At 33.2% G+C, this 25998-nt stretch overlaps 9 non-coding genes across 9 annotated transcripts; all 9 read left to right on the forward strand.

Moving 5' to 3' along the window:
• The first annotated feature begins 16225 nt into the window (after positions 1-16225).
• Positions 16226-16307, forward strand: TRNAS-AGA (transfer RNA serine (anticodon AGA)). Its single transcript has one exon. It is a non-coding gene; the product is annotated as a tRNA-Ser (tRNA).
• A 484-nt stretch (positions 16308-16791) lies between these two features.
• Positions 16792-16873, forward strand: TRNAS-AGA (transfer RNA serine (anticodon AGA)). The gene has a single exon. It is a non-coding gene; the product is annotated as a tRNA-Ser (tRNA).
• A 355-nt stretch (positions 16874-17228) lies between these two features.
• TRNAS-AGA (transfer RNA serine (anticodon AGA)) lies at positions 17229-17310 on the forward strand. The gene has a single exon. It is a non-coding gene; the product is annotated as a tRNA-Ser (tRNA).
• A 332-nt stretch (positions 17311-17642) lies between these two features.
• On the forward strand, positions 17643-17724 carry TRNAS-AGA (transfer RNA serine (anticodon AGA)). Its single transcript has one exon. It is a non-coding gene; the product is annotated as a tRNA-Ser (tRNA).
• A 341-nt stretch (positions 17725-18065) lies between these two features.
• Positions 18066-18147, forward strand: TRNAS-AGA (transfer RNA serine (anticodon AGA)). Its single transcript has one exon. It is a non-coding gene; the product is annotated as a tRNA-Ser (tRNA).
• Positions 18148-18501: 354 nt separating this feature from the next.
• On the forward strand, positions 18502-18583 carry TRNAS-AGA (transfer RNA serine (anticodon AGA)). Its single transcript has one exon. It is a non-coding gene; the product is annotated as a tRNA-Ser (tRNA).
• Positions 18584-18785: 202 nt separating this feature from the next.
• Positions 18786-18867, forward strand: TRNAS-CGA (transfer RNA serine (anticodon CGA)). The gene has a single exon. It is a non-coding gene; the product is annotated as a tRNA-Ser (tRNA).
• A 216-nt stretch (positions 18868-19083) lies between these two features.
• On the forward strand, positions 19084-19165 carry TRNAS-AGA (transfer RNA serine (anticodon AGA)). The gene has a single exon. It is a non-coding gene; the product is annotated as a tRNA-Ser (tRNA).
• A 723-nt stretch (positions 19166-19888) lies between these two features.
• Positions 19889-19970, forward strand: TRNAS-AGA (transfer RNA serine (anticodon AGA)). The gene has a single exon. It is a non-coding gene; the product is annotated as a tRNA-Ser (tRNA).
• Positions 19971-25998: the final 6028 nt, after the last annotated feature.

The following is a 25998-nucleotide window of genomic DNA, read 5'->3' on the forward strand; positions in this document are numbered from 1 at the left end:
TACCAGCCCGAAATCTCTAACTTATCTGGCTAAGATGGAGAAGAAAGATCAAAAAGCATCGGTAGTATTTCGCTAAATACGAAAACTGCAGTTTTATTAGTCCTCTTCTGGGGAGTGTCAAGCACTCTTAAGGGTGTATGTTCGCAGACCTCATCAGCGAACCTACACAGCTCGGCAAGAGCTGTGTATGATTGTAGAGCATCGATGTCATCTTCACAGGTACCAAAGTTGAAGAGTGCAGGGAAACTTCCGGCTAGTTCCCCTAAGGTACTCCGTAAAGGAGGTCTGAAAGGGAACATAGCTGGCAGTGTTCAGCATTCCTCGACGAAGGTACTATTAAGAGAGCTAGATCTGGGGATGATCAGCCGTCCTCATCTACTAAGAAGCTGAAGAAATCTTTGAGCCAGGATAGTAATTTTCAGGTAGAAGTCATCTATCGGAATGATCCTGATGGGAAGATAAGTACCGATCTATGGCAGTTGGTTGAAAATTACTAATCGATGAGATATTTCTTGGATTTGAAGTATATAAGGTTTCTTTTGGATGTCGTAAAGCGGTTACTAGAATCCTCATCAGTGCAAAGACTTGTGATGAAGTTGTTGCATAAGGAGAGGCTGAAGAATAAGAAGGAAGGAAGGAGGAAGGAGGAAGGAGGAAGGAGCAAGGAGCAAGGAGCAAGGAGGAAGGAGGAAGGAGGAAGGAGGAAGGAGGAAGGAGGAAGGAGGAAGGAGGAAGGAGGAAGGAGGAAGGAGGAAGGAGGAAGGAGGAAGGAGGAAGGAGGAAGGAGGAAGGAGGAAGGAGGAAGGAGGAAGGAGGAAGGAGGAAGGAGGAAGGAGGAAGGAGGAAGGAGGAAGGAGGAAGGAGGAAGGAGGAAGGAGGAAGGAGGAAGGAGGAAGGAGGAAGGAGGAAGGAGGAAGGAGGAAGGAGGAAGGAGGAAGGAGGAAGGAGGAAGGAGGAAGGAGGAAGGAGGAAGGAGGAAGGAGGAAGGAGGAAGGAGGAAGGAGGAAGGAGGAAGGAGGAAGGAGGAAGGAGGAAGGAGGAAGGAGGAAGGAGGAAGGAGGAAGGAGGAAGGAGGAAGGAGGAAGGAAGGAAGGAATCGGAAATGGATTTAGAAAATCCATTCAACTCAATCCATTGACATTGTTACTTTTGCTGAGAGATAGGAGAACAACTAAGATGTTTGGTTGCCTTTTCTATCTTATTAATGATTTATGCTCTATACTTTAAGGCATTGAAGTGAATAAAATTAAATGGAAGTTTCTCTGCATCTTTTTGTTCATATTTTAACTAATTTGAAATGGAATTATGTTCAATATCCTATTTTAAACACTTATTACCCAAACTTCCTAAACACTTTCCAGCTGCTGGTTTAAATTCTGGCCAAAAATAAAAGTTACATAATTTTTAACATTAAATATTCTAAAAAACCCAAACTGGTACAATGTTTTTATATCAAAAACAAAGAAAACCTAACAAAAAACTCTACTTCAGACACTTTTTCGCCATAAAAAAAAATCCAGTTTCGTTTTCAATCAAACAAAAAAAAAATGGTGCCGGTGCTAGTGCTGTGCATTTACTACTCTTTGTTTTATTTTAACGCAAACAAATTCTGGAAAAAATCAAAAAAAAAATAAAATAAAAATTCTAAAACAAAATAACCAGCAGAAAGAACCAAAAAAAAAAATAATAAATAAATAAAGGAATTACTAAAACAAAAAAAAAAGTATGCACAACAAAACTCAGACGAACTTGAAAAATTTTTAGAATTGAAGTATAGTTTTTTTTTCTCATATATATTTTGAGTGTAAATCTGTGTGTCTGGCTACTTCTACTATATTTTATAATGGAGAGCGGCACTCCAACAAATAAAACTGTGGCAGGCGAACGAACGAAAACGAACGACCAGTTAGTCAGACTTACTCGTTCGTGTGGAGTAATATAGAGAGCCAGCAGACAAAAATCGTTTGGCATTTGGCATGGTGATGGGAGTAGGGCTCGTGCTGTATGCATCATTTGGTTTCAGAGAACAAAAAAAAGGGGTTGAATAAAAGGAATAACTAGAAACATTCATTAGGCTGGTGTATATTTTTAAGCAGTCAATTAATTTGCTTGTTTAAGTAAAGAAAAAATTTTCAGTTTAAAAAAATGTGTGTTTAAATCAAATTTCCGGGTCCTGTGTATAAAATTTGGAAGTTTTTTTTATACACAAAAATTCTTTATTAGATAGAATAGACTGCTATTGAAAATTAGTAAAATTGGTTTAAAAATGACCAAGTTATGAATTTTTAAAAATACATCCCTGGACAAAATTTTTAAAACTAAAAAAATATTAGGATTATTGTTCAGTTATAGCTTATTTAAGCTGTGCTGGTTAGTTCCTTAAAATTTCTGTGATATTTTCAATTAAAACCAATTGTGTGTTTAAAACAAATTTCCGGGCCCACTGTAAACAATTCAAAAGATTTTTTTCTAAATAAAAATTCTTTATCAAATAGAATAAACTGCTATTGAAAATTAGAATAATTGCTTGAAAAATAACAGTGTTATGACCTTATAAACTTACATCCCAGGAAAAATTTCTTTAAATTTCCGGAATATTGAAAAATATACTTTAAATCATCCTTATTTCAGTTTTTCCTTTAATTTTTTTTAAATAAAAATGCTCTAGAAATTATGTGTGATGTTAGACCTCACCCTAATCCCTTATGCATTTAGTATCCCTCAATTTGCAGTAGCACAATGTAAATAATACGCACGTCACATTGAAAATTGATGATTGAAAAGTAATGGCTGGGATTTTATAAACGATTTTTGTTTTTTTTTCTTTTTTTTTTAATAAAATGAATAAAAAGTAGATTGTGAATGCTGAGTGGTGAGAGATATTTGTGGAGAGATTTTGCAAATAATGTCAGCATTGGAATAGGCAGACAGATAAAACTTAACAACAGACATACTACAGATAAAGCGGTGCATAGATAGACAGCTTTAAATAAAATCAATAAATGTGTACAATAGTGTTGATGGAAAAACATATATATTAAATACGAAAATCGCACTTTAATATAATATAATAAAAGAAATTGGTAAAAGAAATTAAGCCAAAAATTATTTTAAAAGAATGGGAATTTATGGTTCCAGGAAATTGATTTTCTAAAGCTCTTTTACTACTAATATCTTTAGAAAAAACTGCTCAATATTTACTTTACCTAAAATCAATTCCAAAGCTACAGCTTCACGTTGCTTTAATGCAGTGATCGGTAGCCATAACCCTCGGGGCAAACGAATATGTTCGGTCTATGTGAAGCTAAATTTGCACTACAAAAAGATCTAGGAGTGAAGCAAAACTTGGCTCTTTTTACTGTCTTCCTTTAGCTTCAACCGTAACCTTTTTTACAGTCTTCCTTTAGCTTCAATCGAGGGTCTTTCCACAGTCTTCCTTTAGCTTCAATCGAGGGACTTTCTACAGTCTTCCTTTAGCTTCAATCGAGGGTCTTTCTACAGTCTTCCTTTAGCTTCAATCAAGGGTCTTTCTATAGTCTTCATTTAGCTTCGATTGAGGGTATTTCTACAGTCTTCCTTTAGCTTCAATCGAGGGTCTTTCCACAGTCTTCCTTTAGCTTCAATCATGGGTCTTTTTAATGTCTTCCTTTAGCTTCAATCGAGGGTCTTCCTACAGTCTTCGTTTAGCTTCAATCGTGGATATTTTTACAGTCTTCCTTTAGCTTCAATCGAGGGTAATTCTACAGTCTTCCTTCAGCTTCAATCGTGGCACGTTTTACAGTCTTCCTTTAGCTTCAATCTTGGGTACTTTTACAGTGTTCCATTAGCTTCAATCGAGGGTCTTTCTTCAGTCTTCCTTTAGCTTCTATCGTGGCTCGTTTTACAGTTTTCCTTTAGCTTCAATCGAGGGTCTTTCTACAGTCTTCCTTTAGCTTCAATCGAGGGTCTTTCTACAGTCTTCCATTAGCTTCAATCGAGGGTCTTTCTACAGTCTTCCTTTAGCTTCAATCGTGGCTCGTTTTACAGTCTTACTTTAGCTTCGATCGAGGGTCTTTCTACAGTCTTCCTTTAGCTTCACTCGAGGGTCTTTCCACAGTCTTCCTTTAGCTTCAATCGAGGGTCTTCCTACAGTCTTCCTTTAGCTTCAATCGTGGATATTTTTACAGTCTTCCTTTAGCTTCAATCGAGGGTCTTTCCACAGTCTTCCTTTAGCTTGAATCGAGGGTATTTGTACAGTCAGCCTTTAGCTTCAATCGTGGGTCTTTTTACAGTCTTACTTTAGCTTCAATCGAGGGTCCTTCCAGTCTTCCTTTAGCTTCAATCGAGGGTCTTTCTATAGTCTTCCTTTAGCTTCAATCGAGGATCTTTCTACAGTCTTCATTAAGCTCCAATCGAGGGTCTTTCTACAGTCTTCCTTTAGCTTCAATCGAGGGTCTTTCTACAGTCTTCCTTTAGCTTCAATCGAGGGTCTTTCTACAGTCTTCCTTTAGCTTCAATCGTGGCTCGTTTTACAGTCTTACTTTAGCTTCGATCGAGGGTATTTCTACAGTCTTCCTTTAGCTTCACTCGAGGGTCTTTCCACAGTCTTCCTTTAGCTTCAATCACGGGTCTTTTTACAGTCTTCCTTTAGCTTCAATCGAGGGTCTTTCCACAGTCTTCCTTTAGATTGAATCGAGGGTCTTTGTACAGTCAGCCTTTAGCTTCAATCGAGGGTATTTTTACAGTCTTCCTTTAGCTTCAATCGAGGGTCTTTCCACAGTCTTCCTTTAACTTCAATCATGGATATTTTTACAGTCTTCCTTTAGCTTCAATCGAGGGTCTTTCCACAGTCTTCCTTTAGCTTGAATCTAGGGTCTTTGTACAGTCAGCCTTTAGCTTCAATCGTGGGACTTTTTACAATCTTCCTTTATCGTTGGTGTTTTTACTGTCTTCCTTTAGCTTCAACCGTAACCTTTTTTACAGTCTTCCTTTAGCTTCAATCGAGGGTCTTTCCACAGTCTTCCTTTAGCTTCAATCGTGGGTCTTTCCACAGTCTTCCTTTAGCTTCAATCGAGGGTCTATCCACAGTCTTCCTTTAGCTTCAATCGAGGATCTTTCCACAGTCTTCCTTTAGCTTCAATCGAGGGTTTTTCCACAGTCCTCCTTTAGCTTCAATCGAGGGTCTTTCCATAGTCTTCTTTTAGCTTCAATCGAGGGTCTTTCCACAGTCTTCCTTTAGCTTCAATCGAGGGTATTTCCACAGTCTTCCTTTAGCTTCAATCGAGGGTATTTTTACAGTCTTCCTTTAGCTTCAATCGAGGGTCTTTCCACAGTCTTCCTTTAGCTTGAATCGAGGGTCTTTGTACAGTCAGCCTTTAGCTTCAATCGAGGGTCTTTCTACAGTCTTCCTTTAGCTTCAATCGAGGGTATTTCTACAGTCTTCCTTTAACTTCAATCGTGGGTCTTTTTACAATCTTCCTTTAGCTTCAATCGATGGTCTTTCTACAGTCTTCCATTAACTTCAATCGTCAATGTCAATCTCACACAGCTCTCCTCTGAGAGGAGGTTTCGTCGCCAATTTTAACCTAGGAGTAATAAAGAAGTGAAACAACTAATATTGAGTTTCTGAGATCCTGTTCGGATACATTAATGACAAACGACTCCTGTGGCAGAAGGCTTTTAAATACAACTAAGCATATTCTATAACCTGTAATTTCCCAAAAGAAACTTCCAACTACCGATACCAAGTGCTAAGTAACAGCAACTGGAATAATGATGCCAAATAATGTGACCTGGAATTTTAATGAGCTGTTGCCAATTGCTTCTGCAACTACCTAATCTATCTATATATTATTTACCCATATACCAAGCCTTCTTTTCCTCTTTTCCCTACATACTTCATAATTCCTCAATAAATCATTTTCATTTGAAAACCTCTTTTTGTGCAACACAAACAACAAAAATTTGTCCATGCTACAAAATTTATCACTGACATTATTCAATTTGATTTAGGATTTTTGTTGCTGTCTTTATTACCAGTTTTAATTTAAATACAACATCTTAAGTATCTGTATCTTCACCTAAATCACCAATAAATCAAATAATGCTTTTAGCAAAAACAAATCTTGTTCTTTAACAACCAATCTCTGCTATTCCTAGTCCTAGTCCGTTCAGTTTGCAACTATAGTTAATGTCATTGCAGCAGTCTCTTACAATCCAGTCAGGGGACTGACTGCCACAGCTATTTCATCATGTCTCTAGCGAAGTCAATATGATTTTTGTATTGTTTGTGTCAGTAGTTGTTGCTGGTTGCAACAATGTTGCTAATTGTTACAACATGTAATTGAAACTTTACATAAGAAGACTTCAAAGGATTTGTGGTCTCTTTTTTCGTGCGTTCTTTCGTTTGTTCTTTCGTGTTTTTAACACTGTTCTTAGTTTGCTGGGTTTGGAGTGACGTTTAAGGCAAAAAAGTCATTTTATGCTTTGGGAATAATGTTGAGAAACTGGCTGCTGTTGCACAAGTATAAAAAAAAGCCAAGTGGGTTTTTTTGCTTTGTATTGTAGAGACATGTTTATGCAACATTTTCTTTTAATTAAATTTTATTTAAGTAATAAATTAAAGAAAGAAAGAAAAATAGCGAGAAAAATAAATAATGAATATTTAATTAAATGAGAAATAGTGGACTGCAACGAAGTTGCTTTACCCTAAACTTTGTGAAGCTTGGAAAAGGATATAAGATATTAGACATAAACTATATATCAGAATAGATATTTGAATAGACATCTGACTAGATATCAAACTAGACATCAAACTACACATGAGACTACACATCTGACTAAACATCAAACTAAATATCTGACTAGATATAAGACTAGACTTCTGAATAAACATAAGACTAGATATAAGACTAGACATCTGACTAATCATCTGACTACACATAAGACTAGACATCTGACTAAACATCAGACTAGACATAAGACTAGACATAAGACTAGACATAAAACTAGGCATAAGACTAGACATAAGACTGGACATAAGACTAGACAAAAGACTAGACATAAGACTAGACAAAAGACTAGACATAAGACTAGACATAAGACTAGACATAAGACTAGACAAACGACTAGACATAAGACTAGACATAAGACTAGACATAAGACTAGACATAAGACTAGACATCTGAGTAGACATGAGACTAGACATAAGACTAGACATAAGACTAGATATAAGACTAAAGATAAGCCTAGACATCAGACTAGACATAAGACTAGACATAAGACCAGACATAAGACCAGACATAATACCAGACATAAGACTAAAGATAAGACTAGACATAAGACTAGACATCTGACTAAACATCAGACTAGACATAAGGCTATACATAAGACTAGACATGAGACTAGATATAAGACTAGACATAAGACTAGACATCTGACTAAACATCAGACTAGACATAAGACTAGACATAAGACCAGACATAAGACTAAAGATAACACTAGACATAAGACTAGACATAAGACTAGACATCTAACTAGACATCTGAGTAAACATAAGACTAGATATAAGCCTAGACATCAGACTAGACATCTGACTAGACATCAGACTGGACATATGAGTAGACATCAGACTTGACATAAGACTAGACATAAGACTAGACATCTGAGTAGACATCAGACTAGACATCTGCCTAAACATCAGACTAGACTTAAGACTAGACATAAGAATGTACATAAGACTAGACATAAGACTAGGCATAAGACTAGACATAAGACTAGACATAAGACTTGACATAAGACTAGATATAAGACTAGACATCTGAGTAGACATCAGACTAGACATCTGCCTAAACATCAGACTAGACTTAAGACTAGACATAAGAATGTACATAAGACTAGACATAAGACTAGACATAAGACTAGACATAAGATTAGACATAAGATTAGACATCAGACTAGACATAAGACTAGACATAAGACTAGACATAAGACTAGACATAAGACTAGACATAAAACTAGACATAAGACTAGACATCAGACTAGACATAAGCCTAGACATCAGACTAGACATCTGACTAGACATCAGACTGGACATCTGAGTAGACATCAGACTAGACATCTGACTAAACATCAGACTAGACTTAAGACTAGACATAAGAATAGACATAAGACTAGACATAAGACTAGACATAAGACTAGACATAAGACTAGACATCTGAGTAGACATCAGACTAGACATAAGATTAGACATCAGACTAGACATAAGACTAGACATAAGACTAGACATAAGACTAGACATAAGACTAGACATAAGATTAGACATAAGATTAGACATCAGACTAGACATAAGACTAGACATAAGACTAGACATAAGACTAGACATCTGAGTAGACATCAGACTAGACATAAGATTAGACATCAGACTAGACATAAGACTAGACATAAGACTAGACATAAGACTAGACATAAGACTAGACATAAGACTAGACATAAGATTAGACATCAGACTAGACATAAGACTAGACATAAGACTAGACATAAGACTAGACATCAGACTAGACATCAGACTAGACATCTGAGTAGACATCAGACTAGACATAAGACTAGACATAAGACTAGACATAAGACTAGACATCAGACTAGACATCAGACTAGACATCTGAGTAGACATAAGACTAGACATAAGACTAGACATAAGACTAGACATAAGACTAGACATCTGAGTAGACATCAGACTAGACATAAGATTAGACATCAGACTAGACATAAGACTAGACATAAGACTAGACATAAGACTAGACATAAGACTAGACATCAGACTAGACATCAGACTAGACATCAGACTAGACATAAGATTAGACATCAGACTAGACATAAGACTAGACATCTGAGTAGACATCAGACTAGACATAAGATTAGACATCAGACTAGACATAAGACTAGACATCAGACTAGACATAAGACTAGACATCAGACTAGACATCAGACTAGACATAAGATTAGACATCAGACTAGACATAAGACTAGACATCTGAGTAGACATCAGACTAGACATAAGATTAGACATCAGACTAGACATAAGACTAGACATCAGACTAGACATAAGACTAGACATAAGACCAGACATAAGACTAAAGATAACACTAGACATAAGACTAGACATAAGACTAGACATAAGACTAGACATCTGACTAAACATCTGACTAAACATCAGACTAGGCATAAGACTAGACATAAGACTAGACATAAGACTAGACATAAGACTAGATATCTGAGTAGACATCAGACTAGACATCAGACTAGACATAAGGCTAGACATAACACTAGACATCTGACTAAACATCAGACTAGACATTAGACTATACATCAGACTAGGCATAAGACTAGACATAAGACTAGACATAAGACTAGACATAAGACTAGACATAAGACTAGACATAAGACTAGACATAAGACTAGACATAAGACTAGACATCTGAGTAGACATCAGACTAGACATCTGACTAAACATCAGACTAGACATAAGGCTAGATATAAGACTAGACATCTGACTAAACATCAGACTAGATATTAGACTCTACATCAGACTAGGCATAAGACTAGACATAAGACTAGACATAAGACTAGAAATGAGACAAGGCATGAGACAATACATCTGACTAAACAACAGACTAGACATCTGACAAGACATCAGACTAGACATTAGACTATACATCAGATTAGACATCAGACTAGACATCAAACTAGACGTCAAACTAGACATCAAACTAAAAATCAGACTGGGCATTAAACAGGACATCAGACTAGACATAAGTCTAGACATTGAAATGATAGGATTAGGCATTAGATTAGATATTAGAAGAGACATTATCTTTACAGTTAACTAAACATTTGCATTGGCATTTCACTTGCTATGAGGTTTCTCACTAGACATATAAAACTAGACATAGATCTGTCAATATTCTCCAATTAACTAGCCAGCAATTGCCATGTTTAGCTGCCAGCCCTTAACGTATGGCATCTCATTAAAACCCCAATCAACTGTCATAAAAACAATCTTGCCATTGTCTTCTTCGTTTTCACACAATTGAGCCACTAATTAGCAACGCACTGTAAATTGACACTTAGCAAAAACTGAAAGAAAAAACAAAAACCTAGTGTGAGAACTGCATAAAAAAAAAGAAAAAACTTGCCACAAATATGAACAACACAAGAATAAATAAAAAAAAAGAAATCTTGTCAATAAACATGAATGCTGCCAACACATCATAAATACCAACAAAACAGCAATACGTTGCGTTGCGTTGCAAGAATACACAATTTGTTATTTGTGGCCAGTGGATGTTGCAGTATGTACTCGCGTATTGTAATTGTTTTCAGATTGAAATGAAAAATATGTTGTATGTCGTTAAAGTGGATTTTCAGCTATTTCATCTCGCTTGCTCGCTCTGGAGTGATTGTGTCATTTGTGTTGTAGTAAATGCAATTATTTTGTTCTAGTTCTATGGATTTCTTTAGCGGCTTTCAGAAGGTATGCCAAAGTCGCGTGCATGGAATTGGAATTGGCAACGAAGTAAACTGCTGCTTTTCCTCCCAGAGGCCTCCACATCTCAGACTAATAACTTTTTTGTTTCGTTTGTTTGCTTTCGAAAGGTAACCAACCAATTGTTGGCAGTCATCATAAATAATAGGAGCAAGTCACAGAAATTCCTGTTTAACAATAAGTTAAAGAAAGACTAGGCAAAGTGTTTACACTGTAGTATGAAATGTTGTGTAACTAAAGTTTAACCAATCCTTTGGAAGCTTCATTAGAAGCTAAATTAAAGCTTTTTAGCTAATCTGTTGGTACAACCAAATTATTTAGTTGCTAACGCATCATTTTGATTAAGACAATTAAAACTTTATTTGTTTTAATCAATTTTCGATTTTCTCATTCCCTAAAATTCCGTCCCTTTTTATTACATTTAATGTTAATTTATTTGCTAGTGTGCCCCATTTCGTTTCCTTACCTTCCACGGCCTTACTCCTATTCTTGCCACAATTGCCACATAGTATTTTAGCACTTCATCAACAGAAATGTTTGTGCAATTCAACGCATTTTATGAGTAGATTTTTATGTTTATAAAATTTCAAAGCTACAAAGCCGACCAAACGACCATTAAAGAACACAAAAAAAAAATATAAATTATGGAAAAATCAATAGATTTTAGATTCGACAAACAAATACGCACACACCCAAGTTTATAGGAAACTTGACTGTGGAAAAACCTTAACAATATTATTAGTTTTTTTTGTTCAGTCTGTGGTTTTTAAGAGACTTAAATACCTACAAAGATTATTTGCAACTAAAGTTTTACAGTAAAGTCTGGATAAAAGGGTAGAGTTTAAAAATTTGACTAGACTTCTGCATAAACATCAAACTAGACATCGGACTAGACATCTGACTAGACATCTGACTAAACATCAGACTAGACATCTGACTAGACATCGGACTACACATAAGACCAAATATAAGACTACACATAAGACTAGACATAAGCCAAGACAAGACATAAGACTAGACATAGGACTAGACATCAGACTAGATATAAGTCTAGACATAAGACTAGACATAAGACTAGACATAAGACTAGACATAAGACTAGACATAAGACTTGACATAAGACTAGACATAAGACTAGACATCTAACTAGACATCAGACTAGATATAAGTCTAGACATAAGACTAGACATAAGACCAGACATAAGACTAGACATAAGACTAGACATAAGACTAGACATAAGACTAGACATAAGACTAGACATAAGACTAGACATAAGACTAGACATAAGACTAGACATAAGACTAGACATAAGACTAGACATAAGACTAGACATAAGACTAGACATAAGACTAGACATAAGACTAGACATCTAACTAGACATCAGACTTGACATAAGACTAGACATAAGACTAGACATCTGGCTAGACAATTGACTAAGCATCAGACTAGACATCAGACTAGACATAAGACTAGACATCTAACTAGACATCAGACTTGACATAAGACTAGACATAAGACTAGACATAAGACTAGACATCTGGCTAGACATTTGACTAAGCATCAGACTAGACATCAGACAAGACGTCAGACTAGACATAAGACTAGACATAAGACTAGACATAAGACTAGACATCTGACTAAACATCAGACTAGACATCAGACAAGACATCAGACTAGACATAATACTAGACATAAGACTAGACATAAGACTAGACATCTAACTAGACATCAGACTTGACATAAGACTAGACATAAGACTAGACATAAGACTAGACATAAGACTAGACATAAGACTAGACATAAGACTAGACATAAGACTAGACATAAGACTAGACATAAGACTAGACATAAGACTAGACATCTAACTAGACATCAGACTAGATATAAGTCTAGACATAAGACTAGACATAAGACCAGACATAAGACTAGACATAAGACTAGACATAAGACTAGACATAAGACTAGACATAAGACTAGACATAAGACTAGACATAAGACTAGACATAAGACTAGACATAAGACTAGACATAAGACTAGACATAAGACTAGACATAAGACTAGACATAAGACTAGACATAAGACTAGACATAAGACTAGACATCTAACTAGACATCAGACTTGACATAAGACTAGACATAAGACTAGACATCTGGCTAGACAATTGACTAAGCATCAGACTAGACATCAGACTAGACATAAGACTAGACATCTAACTAGACATCAGACTTGACATAAGACTAGACATAAGACTAGACATAAGACTAGACATCTGGATAGAAATTTGACTAAGCATCAGACTAGACATCAGACAAGACATCAGACTAGACATAAGACTAGACATAAGACTAGACATAAGACTAGACATCTGACTAAACATCAGACTAGACATCAGACAAGACATCAGACTAGACATAATACTAGACATAAGACTAGACATAAGACTAGACATCTAACTAGACATCAGACTTGACATAAGACTAGACATAAGACTAGACATAAGACTAGACATAAGACTAGACATAAGACTAGACATAAGACTAGACATAAGACTAGACATAAGACTAGACATAAGACTAGACATAAGACTAGACATAAGACTAGACATAAGACTAGACATCTAACTAGACATCAGACTTGACATAAGACTAGACATAAGACTAGACATAAGACTAGACATCTGGCTAGACATTTGACTAAGCATCAGACTAGACATCAGACAAGACATCAGACTAGACATAAGACTAGACATAAGACTAGACATAAGACTAGACATAAGACTAGACATCAGACTAGACATAAGACTAGACATCTAACTAGACATCAGACTTGACATAAGACTAGACATAAGACTAGACATAAGACTAGACATAAGACTAGACATAAGACTAGACATAAGACTAGACATAAGACTAGACATAAGACTAGACATAAGACTAGACATAAGACTAGACATAAGACTAGACATCTAACTAGACATCAGACTTGACATAAGACTAGACATAAGACTAGACATAAGACTAGACATAAGACTAGACATCAGACTAGACATAAGACTAGACATCTAACTAGACATCAGACTTGACATAAGACTAGACATAAGACTAGACATAAGACTAGACATAAGACTAGACATAAGACTAGACATAAGACTAGACATAAGACTAGACATAAGACTAGACATAAGACTAGACATAAGACTAGACATAAGACTAGACATCTAACTAGACATCAGACTTGACATAAGACTAGACATAAGACTAGACATAAGACTAGACATCAGACTAGACATAAGACTAGACATCTAACTAGACATCAGACTTGACATAAGACTAGACATAAGACTAGACATAAGACTAGACATAAGACTAGACATCAGACTAGACATAAGACTAGACATCTAACTAGACATCAGACTTGACATAAGACTAGACATAAGACTAGACATAAGACTAGACATAAGACTAGACATAAGACTAGACATAAGACTAGACATAAGACTAGACATAAGACTAGACATAAGACCAGACATAAGACTAGACATAAGACTAGACATAAGACTAGACATCAGACTATATATGAGAGTAGACATAAGACTAGACATAAGACTAGACATCAAACTAAACATCTGACTAGACATCAGACTAGATATCAGACTAGACATAAGACTAGACATCAGACTACACATCAAACTAAATATCTGACCATAAATCAAACCAGACATAATACCAAACATCAGACTAGACATAACACTAAACATAAGAATAGACATAAGACTAGACAAAAGACTAGACGTCTGACTAAACATCTGACTAGACATCAGACTAGATACAAGACTAGACATAAGACTAGACATCTGACTAGACATCAGACTAGATACCAGAGCAGATATAAGACTAGTCATAAGACTAGACATAAGATTAGACATAAGACTAGACATAAGACTAGACATAAGACTAGACATCTGACTAGCCATCTGACTAGACATCAGTCTAAACATAAGACTAGACATCTGACTAAACATCTGACTAGACATAAGACTAGACATCTGCTTTTACATAAGACTAGACATAAGACTGGACATAAGACTGGACATAAGACTAGACAGCAGACGAGACATAAGACTAGACATTAGACTAGACATCTGACTAGACATCTGACTAGACATTAGACTAGACATAAGACTAGACATAAGACTGGACATAAGACTAGACAGCAGACTAGACATAAGACTAGATATAAGACTAGACATCAGACTACACATCAGATCAGTTTAGACTAGATATTTGACTCGACATTAGACTAAACATTAGTCAATCCATCAGATTGAACACTTAATTGAATACCAGACTAGTTATTTAACTGGAAATTATTTTGAGTAACAATTCTGTACTACTTTCCTATATTTCCAGCATTCACTGTTTAGTATTTGTACCATCAGTTACTTTGATTTCCCAACATCTTAGACTTTTTCTACACTTTGTGGTTAAACGGCAAGAAAACTTTACAAAAAGCCGAGACGGTACAAAGACAAAAAAAAAACGTAAGAAGACCTGCTTTAAAGTTTTAGTGGTTTTTAAGACTAACAAACAACTTTTTTTCCTTGCAGCTTAGAAAATGCCGACAATAGTTTCGATTAGAATTTGTGATTTTCTGATTTCAACAGAAGAAGAACAACAACAAATAAAGAAAAACCAACAAACTTTGGAAAAAAAAATAAAAAAAAAACACACGGCCACAACATTAATTTAAAACGTGCCACATTGTATGGCATGTTAGTTGTTTTCTTTCTTCTTTCACTCTTTCCTCACTATTCTTACAGCTTGTCATTTATTAATTAAGTAATTGTTAGTGGTTTTTTTTTTGTTGCTTTTTTGGGATTTCTACTTTTCAGATAGTTGTTGTTTTTAGTTTATAGTATCTTATCTTTTACGGCTATCTTCTCTTTTATTTTTCGAGTGGTCCCAGCAAAAACTTTGCTTACCTAGTAAGCCAGCAAGTATAATTGGAGCAAAGCGATAACTACTTATTATTTGACTGAAACACTACTTACCGTTGTTCGAGATTTTTAAAAAATTCAGGGGTCAAGCTTACAAATGTACTTACAATCAGTTGAGAAATAAGTAGTAAATTCACAACAAGAATATGTAGCTAAAAAAAAACACAAAAAATATTGCCTTGTGTGGGAATCGAACAGTCACATTATTTGCTTGTGTTTGATAGTCAAGCTGCTAACTCACTGCTCCATGCACGAGTTATTTTATTGTAATTTAACAATAGTTTTAACATCAACATATAAATGAATATGATATGAACAAAAAAATTAATGGCTTTGACAGGTGGCGAACCACTAACCTCCCGTTTTCCAGTCAAACACACTAGATAGCTGTGCTAAATGCAAAAGTTCATTACCAGCCTGCATAAAAATAAGTACTTATTCTAGTAAATAAAATAATGTGCTGGGTAACCACCACTCCTTACAAAAGAATGCATGAAATAACTAGTGGTCATTACAAAAATTCACAAAATTTTTCCTGGGGTTGAATGATTGCATGCATAAATTTTAAATAGTTTCTTTGTATTTAATTTAAATAGATACCTATTAATTTTAAATATTATTTATAAAGAAAAGTTAAAAATTGTTTAAATATGTTTATTACTTTATTACTGAAATTATTGAATATTGCTCCACGGTGTTTATGTATGCAGTCGTGGCCGAGCGGTTAAGGCGTCTGACTAGAAATCAGATTCCCTCTGGGAGCGTAGGTTCGAATCCTACCGACTGCGAGAAAATTTTTTTTATTGTTTTTTTTTATATTTTTTTATTTATTTTCTTTTTAATTAATAATTTTTTTAATAAAAAAATTTTTTCACTAAAAATATGTCTGGGTTCGAATTCCAGAAAATTAAAATTTTTTTTTTTTTTATTTTTTTTTCCTTTTTTTACATTTTTATTATATAAAATTATGTTTTATTAAACAAAATTGTATTAGATTTTATTTATTGCTATAAAAAAGGCAATATTTTATATGTAAAGCAAAATTTGTAAACAAAAATTCAAAAATATTGATAAAAATAGGATAGTATTTATATTTATTTAAAAAATATTTAAAATTTCTATGAAGCAGAATATGAAAGTTTCATTCTCTTGAAGGTTCAAATATTAAATTTGCTTATTGATAAAGATTAGAGTGAATTTTTTTTGATATAACCCATATATTATCTAGCCGCTTATTTTGATTACGTTTTTAGCTTGGTGAATTACTAATAAGCAGTCGTGGCCGAGCGGTTAAGGCGTCTGACTAGAAATCAGATTCCCTCTGGGAGCGTAGGTTCGAATCCTACCGACTGCGAGAATTCTTTTTTAAATATTTCTTAATTTTTTTTTAATTTTTATAAAATGAAAGTAGTCAGGCAAATTATGAAAAACACGTTTTTAATCTTAACTAAAAACCTATAAAAAATGGTGTGATTTGACACATCTCCATTATTTTTTTGTGAAGTCACTTTATTATGCTAATAAACCAGCAACAATTGAAGCCTTGGAGGTCAATATTGTTTGTGTTATTCGTGAAATACGGCCAGCAAATTGCCAGTCAAGAATGTGCTTCATCAAGAACTGCTTCCAAGTAAGCAAAATTATTTTCTAAAAAGAAATTTATCAAGCATTCATTTATATTTTGTTATAACAACCGCTATTTTATGTACGCAGTCGTGGCCGAGCGGTTAAGGCGTCTGACTAGAAATCAGATTCCCTCTGGGAGCGTAGGTTCGAATCCTACCGACTGCGAGAATTATTTTTTAAATATTTCTTAAAATTTACTTATTTTTTTTTAAAAAGAATTTTATGAAATTCAAGTAATATTAACTAAAAACCTATAAAAAATTGTGTGATTTGACACTTCTCCATTATTTCCTGTGAAGCCACATGAAGTCACTTTATTATGCTGATAAACCAGCAACATTTGAAGACTTGTGTTATTCGTGAAATACGGCCAGCAAATTGCCAGTCAAGAATGTGCTTCATCAAGAACTGCTTCCAAGTAAGCAAAATTATTTTCTAAAAATACATTTATCAAGCATTCATTTATATTTTGTTATAACAACCGTTATTTTATGTACGCAGTCGTGGCCGAGCGGTTAAGGCGTCTGACTAGAAATCAGATTCCCTCTGGGAGCGTAGGTTCGAATCCTACCGACTGCGAAGAATTTTTTTTTTTATATTTTTCTTACTTATAATAAAATCGAATATTTAATAATTCATTAGGTTTAAAAAATATAATCATTATGAATAAAAAATCCCCGATAGTTTTTTACTTTTCCCATTTTCAACATTTGAATAGGAAAATGGGAAAAAAGCTTATGCTGATTTTTTATTCAATATTTAAAGGAATATTTTGAATAGGAAAATCTTTACAGGAATTATAAGGCATTACAAAATTTATTTCAATTTACCAACAAAATAATCATATTTTGGAGACAAAACAATATAAACTACTCAACAACTTCTTTATAGCCGAAATTTAATATAGATTTTTTATGTACGCAGTCGTGGCCGAGCGGTTAAGGCGTCTGACTAGAAATCAGATTCCCTCTGGGAGCGTAGGTTCGAATCCTACCGACTGCGAGATTTTCTTTTTAATATATTTCTTATAATTTTCTTATTTTTTTAAAAAAAAATTTTATGAAATTCAAGTAATATTAACTAAAAACCCACAAAAAATGGTGGTGTGATTTGACACTTCTCCATTATTTTTTTTGTGAAGCCACATGAAGTCACTTTATTATGCAGATAAACCAGCAACAATTGAAGCCTTGGAGGCCAATATTGTTTGTGTTATTCGCGACATACGGCCAGCAAATTGCAAGTCCAGAATGCGCATCATCAAGAACTGCTTCCAAGTAGGCAAACTTACCTTCTACAAAGACATTTATCAAGCATTCATTTATATTTTGTTATAACATCCGTTATTTTATGTACGCAGTCGTGGCCGAGCGGTTAAGGCGTCTGACTAGAAATCAGATTCCCTCTGGGAGCGTAGGTTCGAATCCTACCGACTGCGAGGAATATTTTTTTTTTTAGTTTTAAAATCATATTTTATAATAAATTAATTTAAAATTTTATAATTTTGACACTAAAATTTCAAAATGTTTGAATAAAAGTTTAAAATTGTGTTTTAAAAATTGAAAAGTATTGATTTAAAACGTGTTTACATATTATAAACCTCCTGTTTATATTCTAATTTTGTCACAAGGCTATTCTAAGCAGTCGTGGCCGAGTGGTTAAGGCGTCTGACTCGAAATCAGATTCCCTCTGGGAGCGTAGGTTCGAATCCTACCGGCTGCGAGAAAATTAGTTTTTTATATTTTTTTTTTTTTAATATAATTTGACCCAAAATTTGAAATTACACTTTGGTGAATAAGATTCGATATTGCCTATTTAAAAGATTACTTGTTTTTTTTCAAAATTGGTTTGTGATTCTAAGAATTTCTAGTTACTCTGCTAAGTTAACTTCTCAACACCTTGTTTATAGCCGAAATTTAATATAGATTTTTTATGTACGCAGTCGTGGCCGAGCGGTTAAGGCGTCTGACTAGAAATCAGATTCCCTCTGGGAGCGTAGGTTCGAATCCTACCGACTGCGCAAATATTCTTTTAAAAAATCAAGACAAATTTAAAGCAATTTCCCCAATTTAACAGAGATATAAAATTGGCAGATAATTCTAATATTTATCAACCAATAAAATTAAATCAAACTTTAAAAATAGATTTATCAAAAATATTGGTTGAAGATATAACAAAAACTTGCTGCAAAATTAATTAATAAAACAAATTCCCTTTCACTTTCGGAAGATGCTTTTAAATTAACATAAATTTGGCCAGGAAATAATAATTCCTCAAGGTCGATCAATAATAAAAATGCATTCAAAACAAATCATAATAAACCATAAACTAACCAGTCCCCACAATTAACTAATGAATGGAATCGTCTTTTAATTTGAATATTGAAATAAACCCAAAAATAATAATTCTAAAAATAAAAATTTAAAAATAAAGTTTAGACAGAAATAAAGGGTTTCTCAAAATTAACGAAAGATTCAATACAGTTTTGATTGTTATTTTCTTTATTGAATCTTACCAAATTGTTACACGTTCAAAATGAATTTGTTTTTCGACAATCAAGGATCTGAGGGTTCTCAAAATCCCAAATGCAGGAATTTTAAGGATTAACAAAGCTATCAAGATGAATGAAAAATGTGCTTCATCTTTTGAGAGAAATAAAATTTTAAGTGAATTTTGTCACACCCTTTATATTGGGTAATATTCGTTTATGTTTCTATAATTTTAACTTTGCAAACATTTATAGGCAGTCGTGGCCGAGCGGTTAAGGCGTCTGACTAGAAATCAGATTCCCTCTGGGAGCGTAGGTTCGAATCCTACCGACTGCGAGAAATAATCTTTTAAAGAAATATATAAGGAATTCTTCAAAAAAAACATTGATTAGATTATCAAAATACATAGTTGCTAAATAATTCAATCAATGCAAGAGTTAATAAAAATGCAGTCAAAAAATATAAACGAATGGAGAGCCAATCATAGAACCGGGGAGGACGAACATATTATTTTAAGACTTGCATGTTCTAAGCAGGGGGTCAATTGACCCTTTTTAATCAGATTACCTCTGGTAGCGTAGGTTCGAATTCTACCGACTGTGTGGTTGGAATTCTTTTAAAGAATTCTTTAAATAAATATTGATTTCATTATCAAAATTGTTGCTAAATAAGTCATAATTCATAAAAAGACGGAATAAAACCAGGTTTAAGGGATAAACTTAAGATGGAATAAAACCAGGTTTAAGGGATAAACTAAAGATGGAATAAAACCATGTTTAATAAACTTAAGATGTAATAAAACCCCGTTTAAGGGATAAACTTAAGATGGAATAAAACCACGTTTAAGGGATAAAGTTAAGATGGAATAAAACCGCGTTTAAGAAATAAAACCCCGTTTAAGTGATAAACTTAAGATGGAATAAAATCACGTTTAAGGGATAAACTTAAGATGGAATAAAACCACATTTAAGAGATAAACTTAAGATGGAATAAAACCAGGTTTAAGGGATAAACTTAAGATGGAATAAAACCACATTTAAGAGATAAACTTAAGATGGAATAAAACCACTTTTAAGGGATAAACTTAAGATGGAATAAAACCACTTTTAAGGCATAAACTTAAGATGGAATAAAACCAGGTTTAAGGCATAAACTTAAGATGGAACAAAACCACGTTTAAGGGATAAAGTTAAGATGGAATAAAACCAGGTTTAAGGGATAAACTTAAGATGGAATAAAACCACATTTAGGGGATAAACTTAAGATGGAATAAAACCAGGTTTAAGGCATTAACTTAAGATGGAATAAAACCAGGTTTAAGGCATAAACCTAAGATGGAATAAATCCATGTTAAAGGGATAAACTTAAGATAGAATAAAACCCTGTTTAAGGGATAAACTTACGATGGAACAAAACCCTGTTTAATGGATAAACTTATGATGGATTATCATCACGTTTAAGGGATAAAATTAAGATGGAATAAAACCACGTCTAAGGGATAAACTTAAGATGGAATCAAACCAGGTTTAAGGGATAAACTTAAGATGGAATAAAACCACGTTTAGGGGATAAACTTAAGATGGAATAAAACCAGGTTTAAGAGATAAAATTAAGATGGAATAAAACCAGGTTTAAGGTATAAACTTAAGATGGAATAAAACCACGTTTAAGGGATAAACTTAAGATGGAATAAAACCACGTTTAAGGGATAAACTTAAGATGGAATAAAACCACGTTTAAGGCATAAACTTAAGATGGAATAAAACCAGGTTTAAGGGATAAACTTAAGATGGAATAAAAATACGGTTAAGGCATAAACTTAAGATGGAATAAAACCAGGTTTAAGGCATAAACATAAGATGGAATAAAACCAGGTTTAAGAGATAAAATTAAGATGGAATAAAACCAGGTTTAAGGTATAAACTTAAGATGGAATAAAACCAGGTTTAAGGGATAAACTTAAGATGGAATAAAACCAGGTTTAAGGTATAAACTTAAGATATAATAAAACCAGGTTTAAGAGATAAAATTAAGATGGAATAAACCAGGTTTAAGGGATAAACTTAAGATGGAATAAAACCACGTTTAAGGGATAAACTTAAGATGGAATAAAACCAAGTTTAAGGGATAAACATAAGATGGAATAAGACCACGTTTAAGGGATAAATTAAAGATGGAATAAAACCAGGTTTAAGGGATAAACTTAAGATGGAATAAAACCACGTTTAAGGCATAAACTTAAGATGGACTTAAACCATGTTTAAGGGATAAACTTAAGATGGAATCAAACCAGGTTTAAGGGATAAACTTAAGATGGAATAAAACCACGTTTAGGGGATAAACTTAAGATGGAATAAAACCAGGTTTAAGGGATAAACTTAAGATGGAATAAAACCAGGTTTAAGGGATAAACTTAAGATGGACTTAAACCATGTTTAAGGGATAAACTTAAGATGGAATAAAACCCTGTTTAAGGGATAAACTTACGATGGAATAAAACCAGGTTTAAGGCATAAACTTAAGATGGAATAAAACCAGGCTTAAGGGATAAACTTAAGATGGAATAAAACCACGTTTAAGGGATAAACTTAAGATGGAATAAAACCATGTTTAAGGGATAAACTTAAGATGGAATAAAACCACGTTTAAGAGATAAACTTAAGATGGAGGCCGTTCAATATAAACACTAGAGTGGGAGATAGTTGTTTTGAAATGTAAAGTTTCACTGAACTTTAAACTGAAATATCTTTGAAACTAGAAGAAATAATTTAGTGAAATTAACAGGCATTTTCCTCCAGCTGTATGACAATTTTTGATTTGACATCCTGTATTCTAACAGTAGTCAAAAATTTCATAAATCTTATGTCCTCCTCTGCGATTTGTTCATACATCCTTTTTTCAAACGGACCAGGCGCCAACTTATCGCATTCGTATCGAAAAAATGATTTCCATATTAAAATAATGATAAAACAAGTAATAAAGTATGGTCAGTCAAGCCCGACCATATAATACCCGACCACTAAGTAAAAGAGCAAAAACATTTTTCTTTTAAAATTTCAATAATTTATATTTTTTAGTGATTTTCGGAAGTGGGATTATATGGGAGCTATGACCAATTATGGACCGATCACCATGAAATTAGGTCGTGTGATTTATGTCAATATGAAAGTTAACTATGTTGAATTTTGTGAGTATACCAATATTTTTAAGCGATTTATGCATGTTAAAGTGATTTTCGGAAGCGGGTCTATATGGGAGCTATGACTAATTATGGACCGATCATAACAAAATTTGGTGACATGAATTTTGTATATATAAAACTTATTTGGAGCGAAATTTGTGTAGATACATATATAAATCAAACATTTATGATCGATAAAGTCCAGTTTCGAGAGGACATTTGTATGGGGGCTAGTTGAAATAATGGACCGATTTCAGCCAGTTTCAATAGGCATGGTCCTTGGGTCGAAAAAATTAAATGTAACAAATTTTTGTCGAAATATCTTCAAAATTGCGACCTGTACTCTGCGCACAAGGTTTACATGGTCAGCCAGCCAGGCGGACATCGTTTAATCGACTCGGAAAGTGATTCTAAGTCGATCGGTATACTTTAAGTTGATTGTTAGACTAATAGTTTTGGGCGTTACAAACATCTGCACAAACGCATTATACCCTCCCCACTATGGTGGTGTAGGGTATAAAAATACAAAATTTCTTGAACAATATCGAATGCCGTTATCTCATATAAGAAAATTGCAAACAATTTTACTTGATATGGACCCCAGATTAATTTAGACGTAGATTTATTATCATTCTTTTACGATTAGTCCCATTGTGTGACAGCTGTCATGGAAAAGAAAGGTTTTTTAATCCCAAAGAATACTTTGTTATTATAATAATTGCTGGTACCTAATCTAATGTGTATTTAAGTAAATCTCTTTAAGTTTGTTACCTGCTGCAAAAATACACAGAAACGGCAGATGTTTTTTTTAATTTTCTTAGCAATTTTCAAAAAGGGCGGTCTTTGAAGGGTTAAAATTGTTTACACATCTTTTGACAGTTTCATTAATTTATCGATAACAGGCAGTGTTGCCATTTCCCATCTGGTAGCAGAAACGTTAGAAACCGCTAACTTAGGACAAAATCAAAAAAACGCTGATTTTCAGTGCTAAATTGATTTTTTGTTTTAGTTTTAAATATTTGTTAAATAAGTTTTTTAGAAAACAGCTTTAAAAAATATGTACGGTAATTTTGATGCCGTTTTAAATATTCCGGTTACGGAATTAACTCTACTTTGGAATACTTTGACTTTCTTTAGGAAAATCTATAAATCTAATGTTAATATTAACTCATTACTTTTCATAGCTGTACTTAAAATTTCTTTCTAAAAACTGCTTTAAAAAAAAACGTTTTTTATTTTACCTACTGAAAAATACAACTCTGCAAGTATTGAATAGTTATCGATGAAAGGTAGTTAGTAGCAGTAGGTAGCCAGTATTGAGTTCTAATCACCCCTAAACAATATTTTCAAAACTCACAGCTAAATACACAGTTTTGTTATATTTTCTCATACATATTTGCATAACGTTAAGTTTGTTAACTAGTTTTAGTAAATTTTTTTTTTAGTTTAAGTTTTTTTATTTTTCAATGTCTACTTACAATTTGTTTGAATAAAATATCCAGCCTCTTCAAAATTAAGATCTTGGCCAGTATTATTGCCTGTTGGTAATGTAAGTTATCATCTAAAGTGCCATGGATCAAAAGGAATTTTTGAGCCCTCAGTTGTATCGCCTTGGTGCTTAGGCGAGAAGCGGTATAGCCCAGTTCATTAATGCTAGGTAAGTCCCAGTAACATCCAATGTAAATGGAATCTGTTTTTAAAAAAAAAGAAGTGAAAATAATTAATATTGTTTTAAAGTGAAAATAAAGTGTGAAATACAAAAGTGATATTGACTCTATAAATCAGGCTAAAGTCCAGTTAGCAATGGCCAATTAAACTAAAGTTTCTTAGTCAGTTTCCAAAATGACAACTGACAGCTGTCATTTATTGCTGGCAAATTGGCAATCAGAAATTTTTGTTTGCCCTCTGACAATGCAACTGATGTTCGATTGCCATCCAGAATTCATACAGAAATGTTTATGTTCGTTATCAAAGATTTATTCAAATACTAATATTTTCTCGCTTAAAGTAATAAAATTAAAATTTTCAATTATTTTCATTCGGTTTCATACTGTCACTTAGACACAAAAACATTTTCGATAGAAAATTCTTTTATACACAAGATTTTCCATCACCCTTTCGTTCTATATTAAAGATAAAATGCAAACTAGTAGGAAACTGTCGATAGCGAAAACGCATTAAGGCCAAACTTGCTAAGTCCATTCTTTATTAAAATTAAGATTTTAATGCAAAAACACTACAATAAATTAAAATACCTTGTTGAAACAAAGTTTACAATTATTTTCCCTTTTTTCTCATTGCTATAATGTGTTATGCAAAAGTGCTAAGTCCATTTTGTGTTGGGCAAATGTGCTAACTCCATTTTATTTTTTCAAAATTTTAAAATTAAGAACTCTTTCAAATAGAATTGAACATAAAATAGCATCAAATTTGTTTTAATTATTGTTTTTTTTCCAACCAAAAAAAAAACGAAAATCATTAATTTGTTAAGGAAATATTAACCCTCTAACCCTCTAACTTTAAAAATCTAAAAAAAAAGTTGTGGAATAATTTTTTTTAAGGTAATTATGACCCCATAAACTCAGAACAAACATCTGAAACTAATTTGCAAATCTATAATCGTTCCGACTCAAAAATGCTGCGTGATAATAGAGACTTTAAATTAAATAAACCTGTTGAAACGATTAAAAATATGTGCTCTTTTTCTAAACTCTGAATTATTTATCGTTATAAATCAGACGTAAAAAAACGGCTTTGACAGATTTCAAAAATATTTAAATCAAAGGATTTTAGAAAGTTGTTTATCTCCTTAAAAAATTTGTGAAAAGTGAAGTAGCTTGTTTGCTCTCTAAACTAACGATATTACAATTGGAGTTTATAAGAATTCATAAATTTTTCTTTTTACATAAAAGTCTTGAACAGTCTATGAGAGTAGCAAATTAGTCAAAATAGTAGCTTGGTACTTTATTTTTATTTAAACAAAATTAATAATTTTTTTTTCAAATTGTTTTTTAATTTTTTCTAAAAATTTTTTGGAAAAAAAATTTTTGGGAAAAAAAATACAAGTTTTTTTAATTGCTTTTAATTTTTTTTTCCAAATTGTTTTTTAATTTTTTTAAAAAAATGTTTTTTCATTTTTTTTCGTTAATTAAAAAAAAATTTTTGGAAAAAAAAATATGTCAA

This window comes from Calliphora vicina, chromosome 3 (genome assembly GCF_958450345.1).
Source record: "Calliphora vicina chromosome 3, idCalVici1.1, whole genome shotgun sequence".
Classification (NCBI taxonomy): domain Eukaryota; kingdom Metazoa; phylum Arthropoda; class Insecta; order Diptera; family Calliphoridae; genus Calliphora; species Calliphora vicina.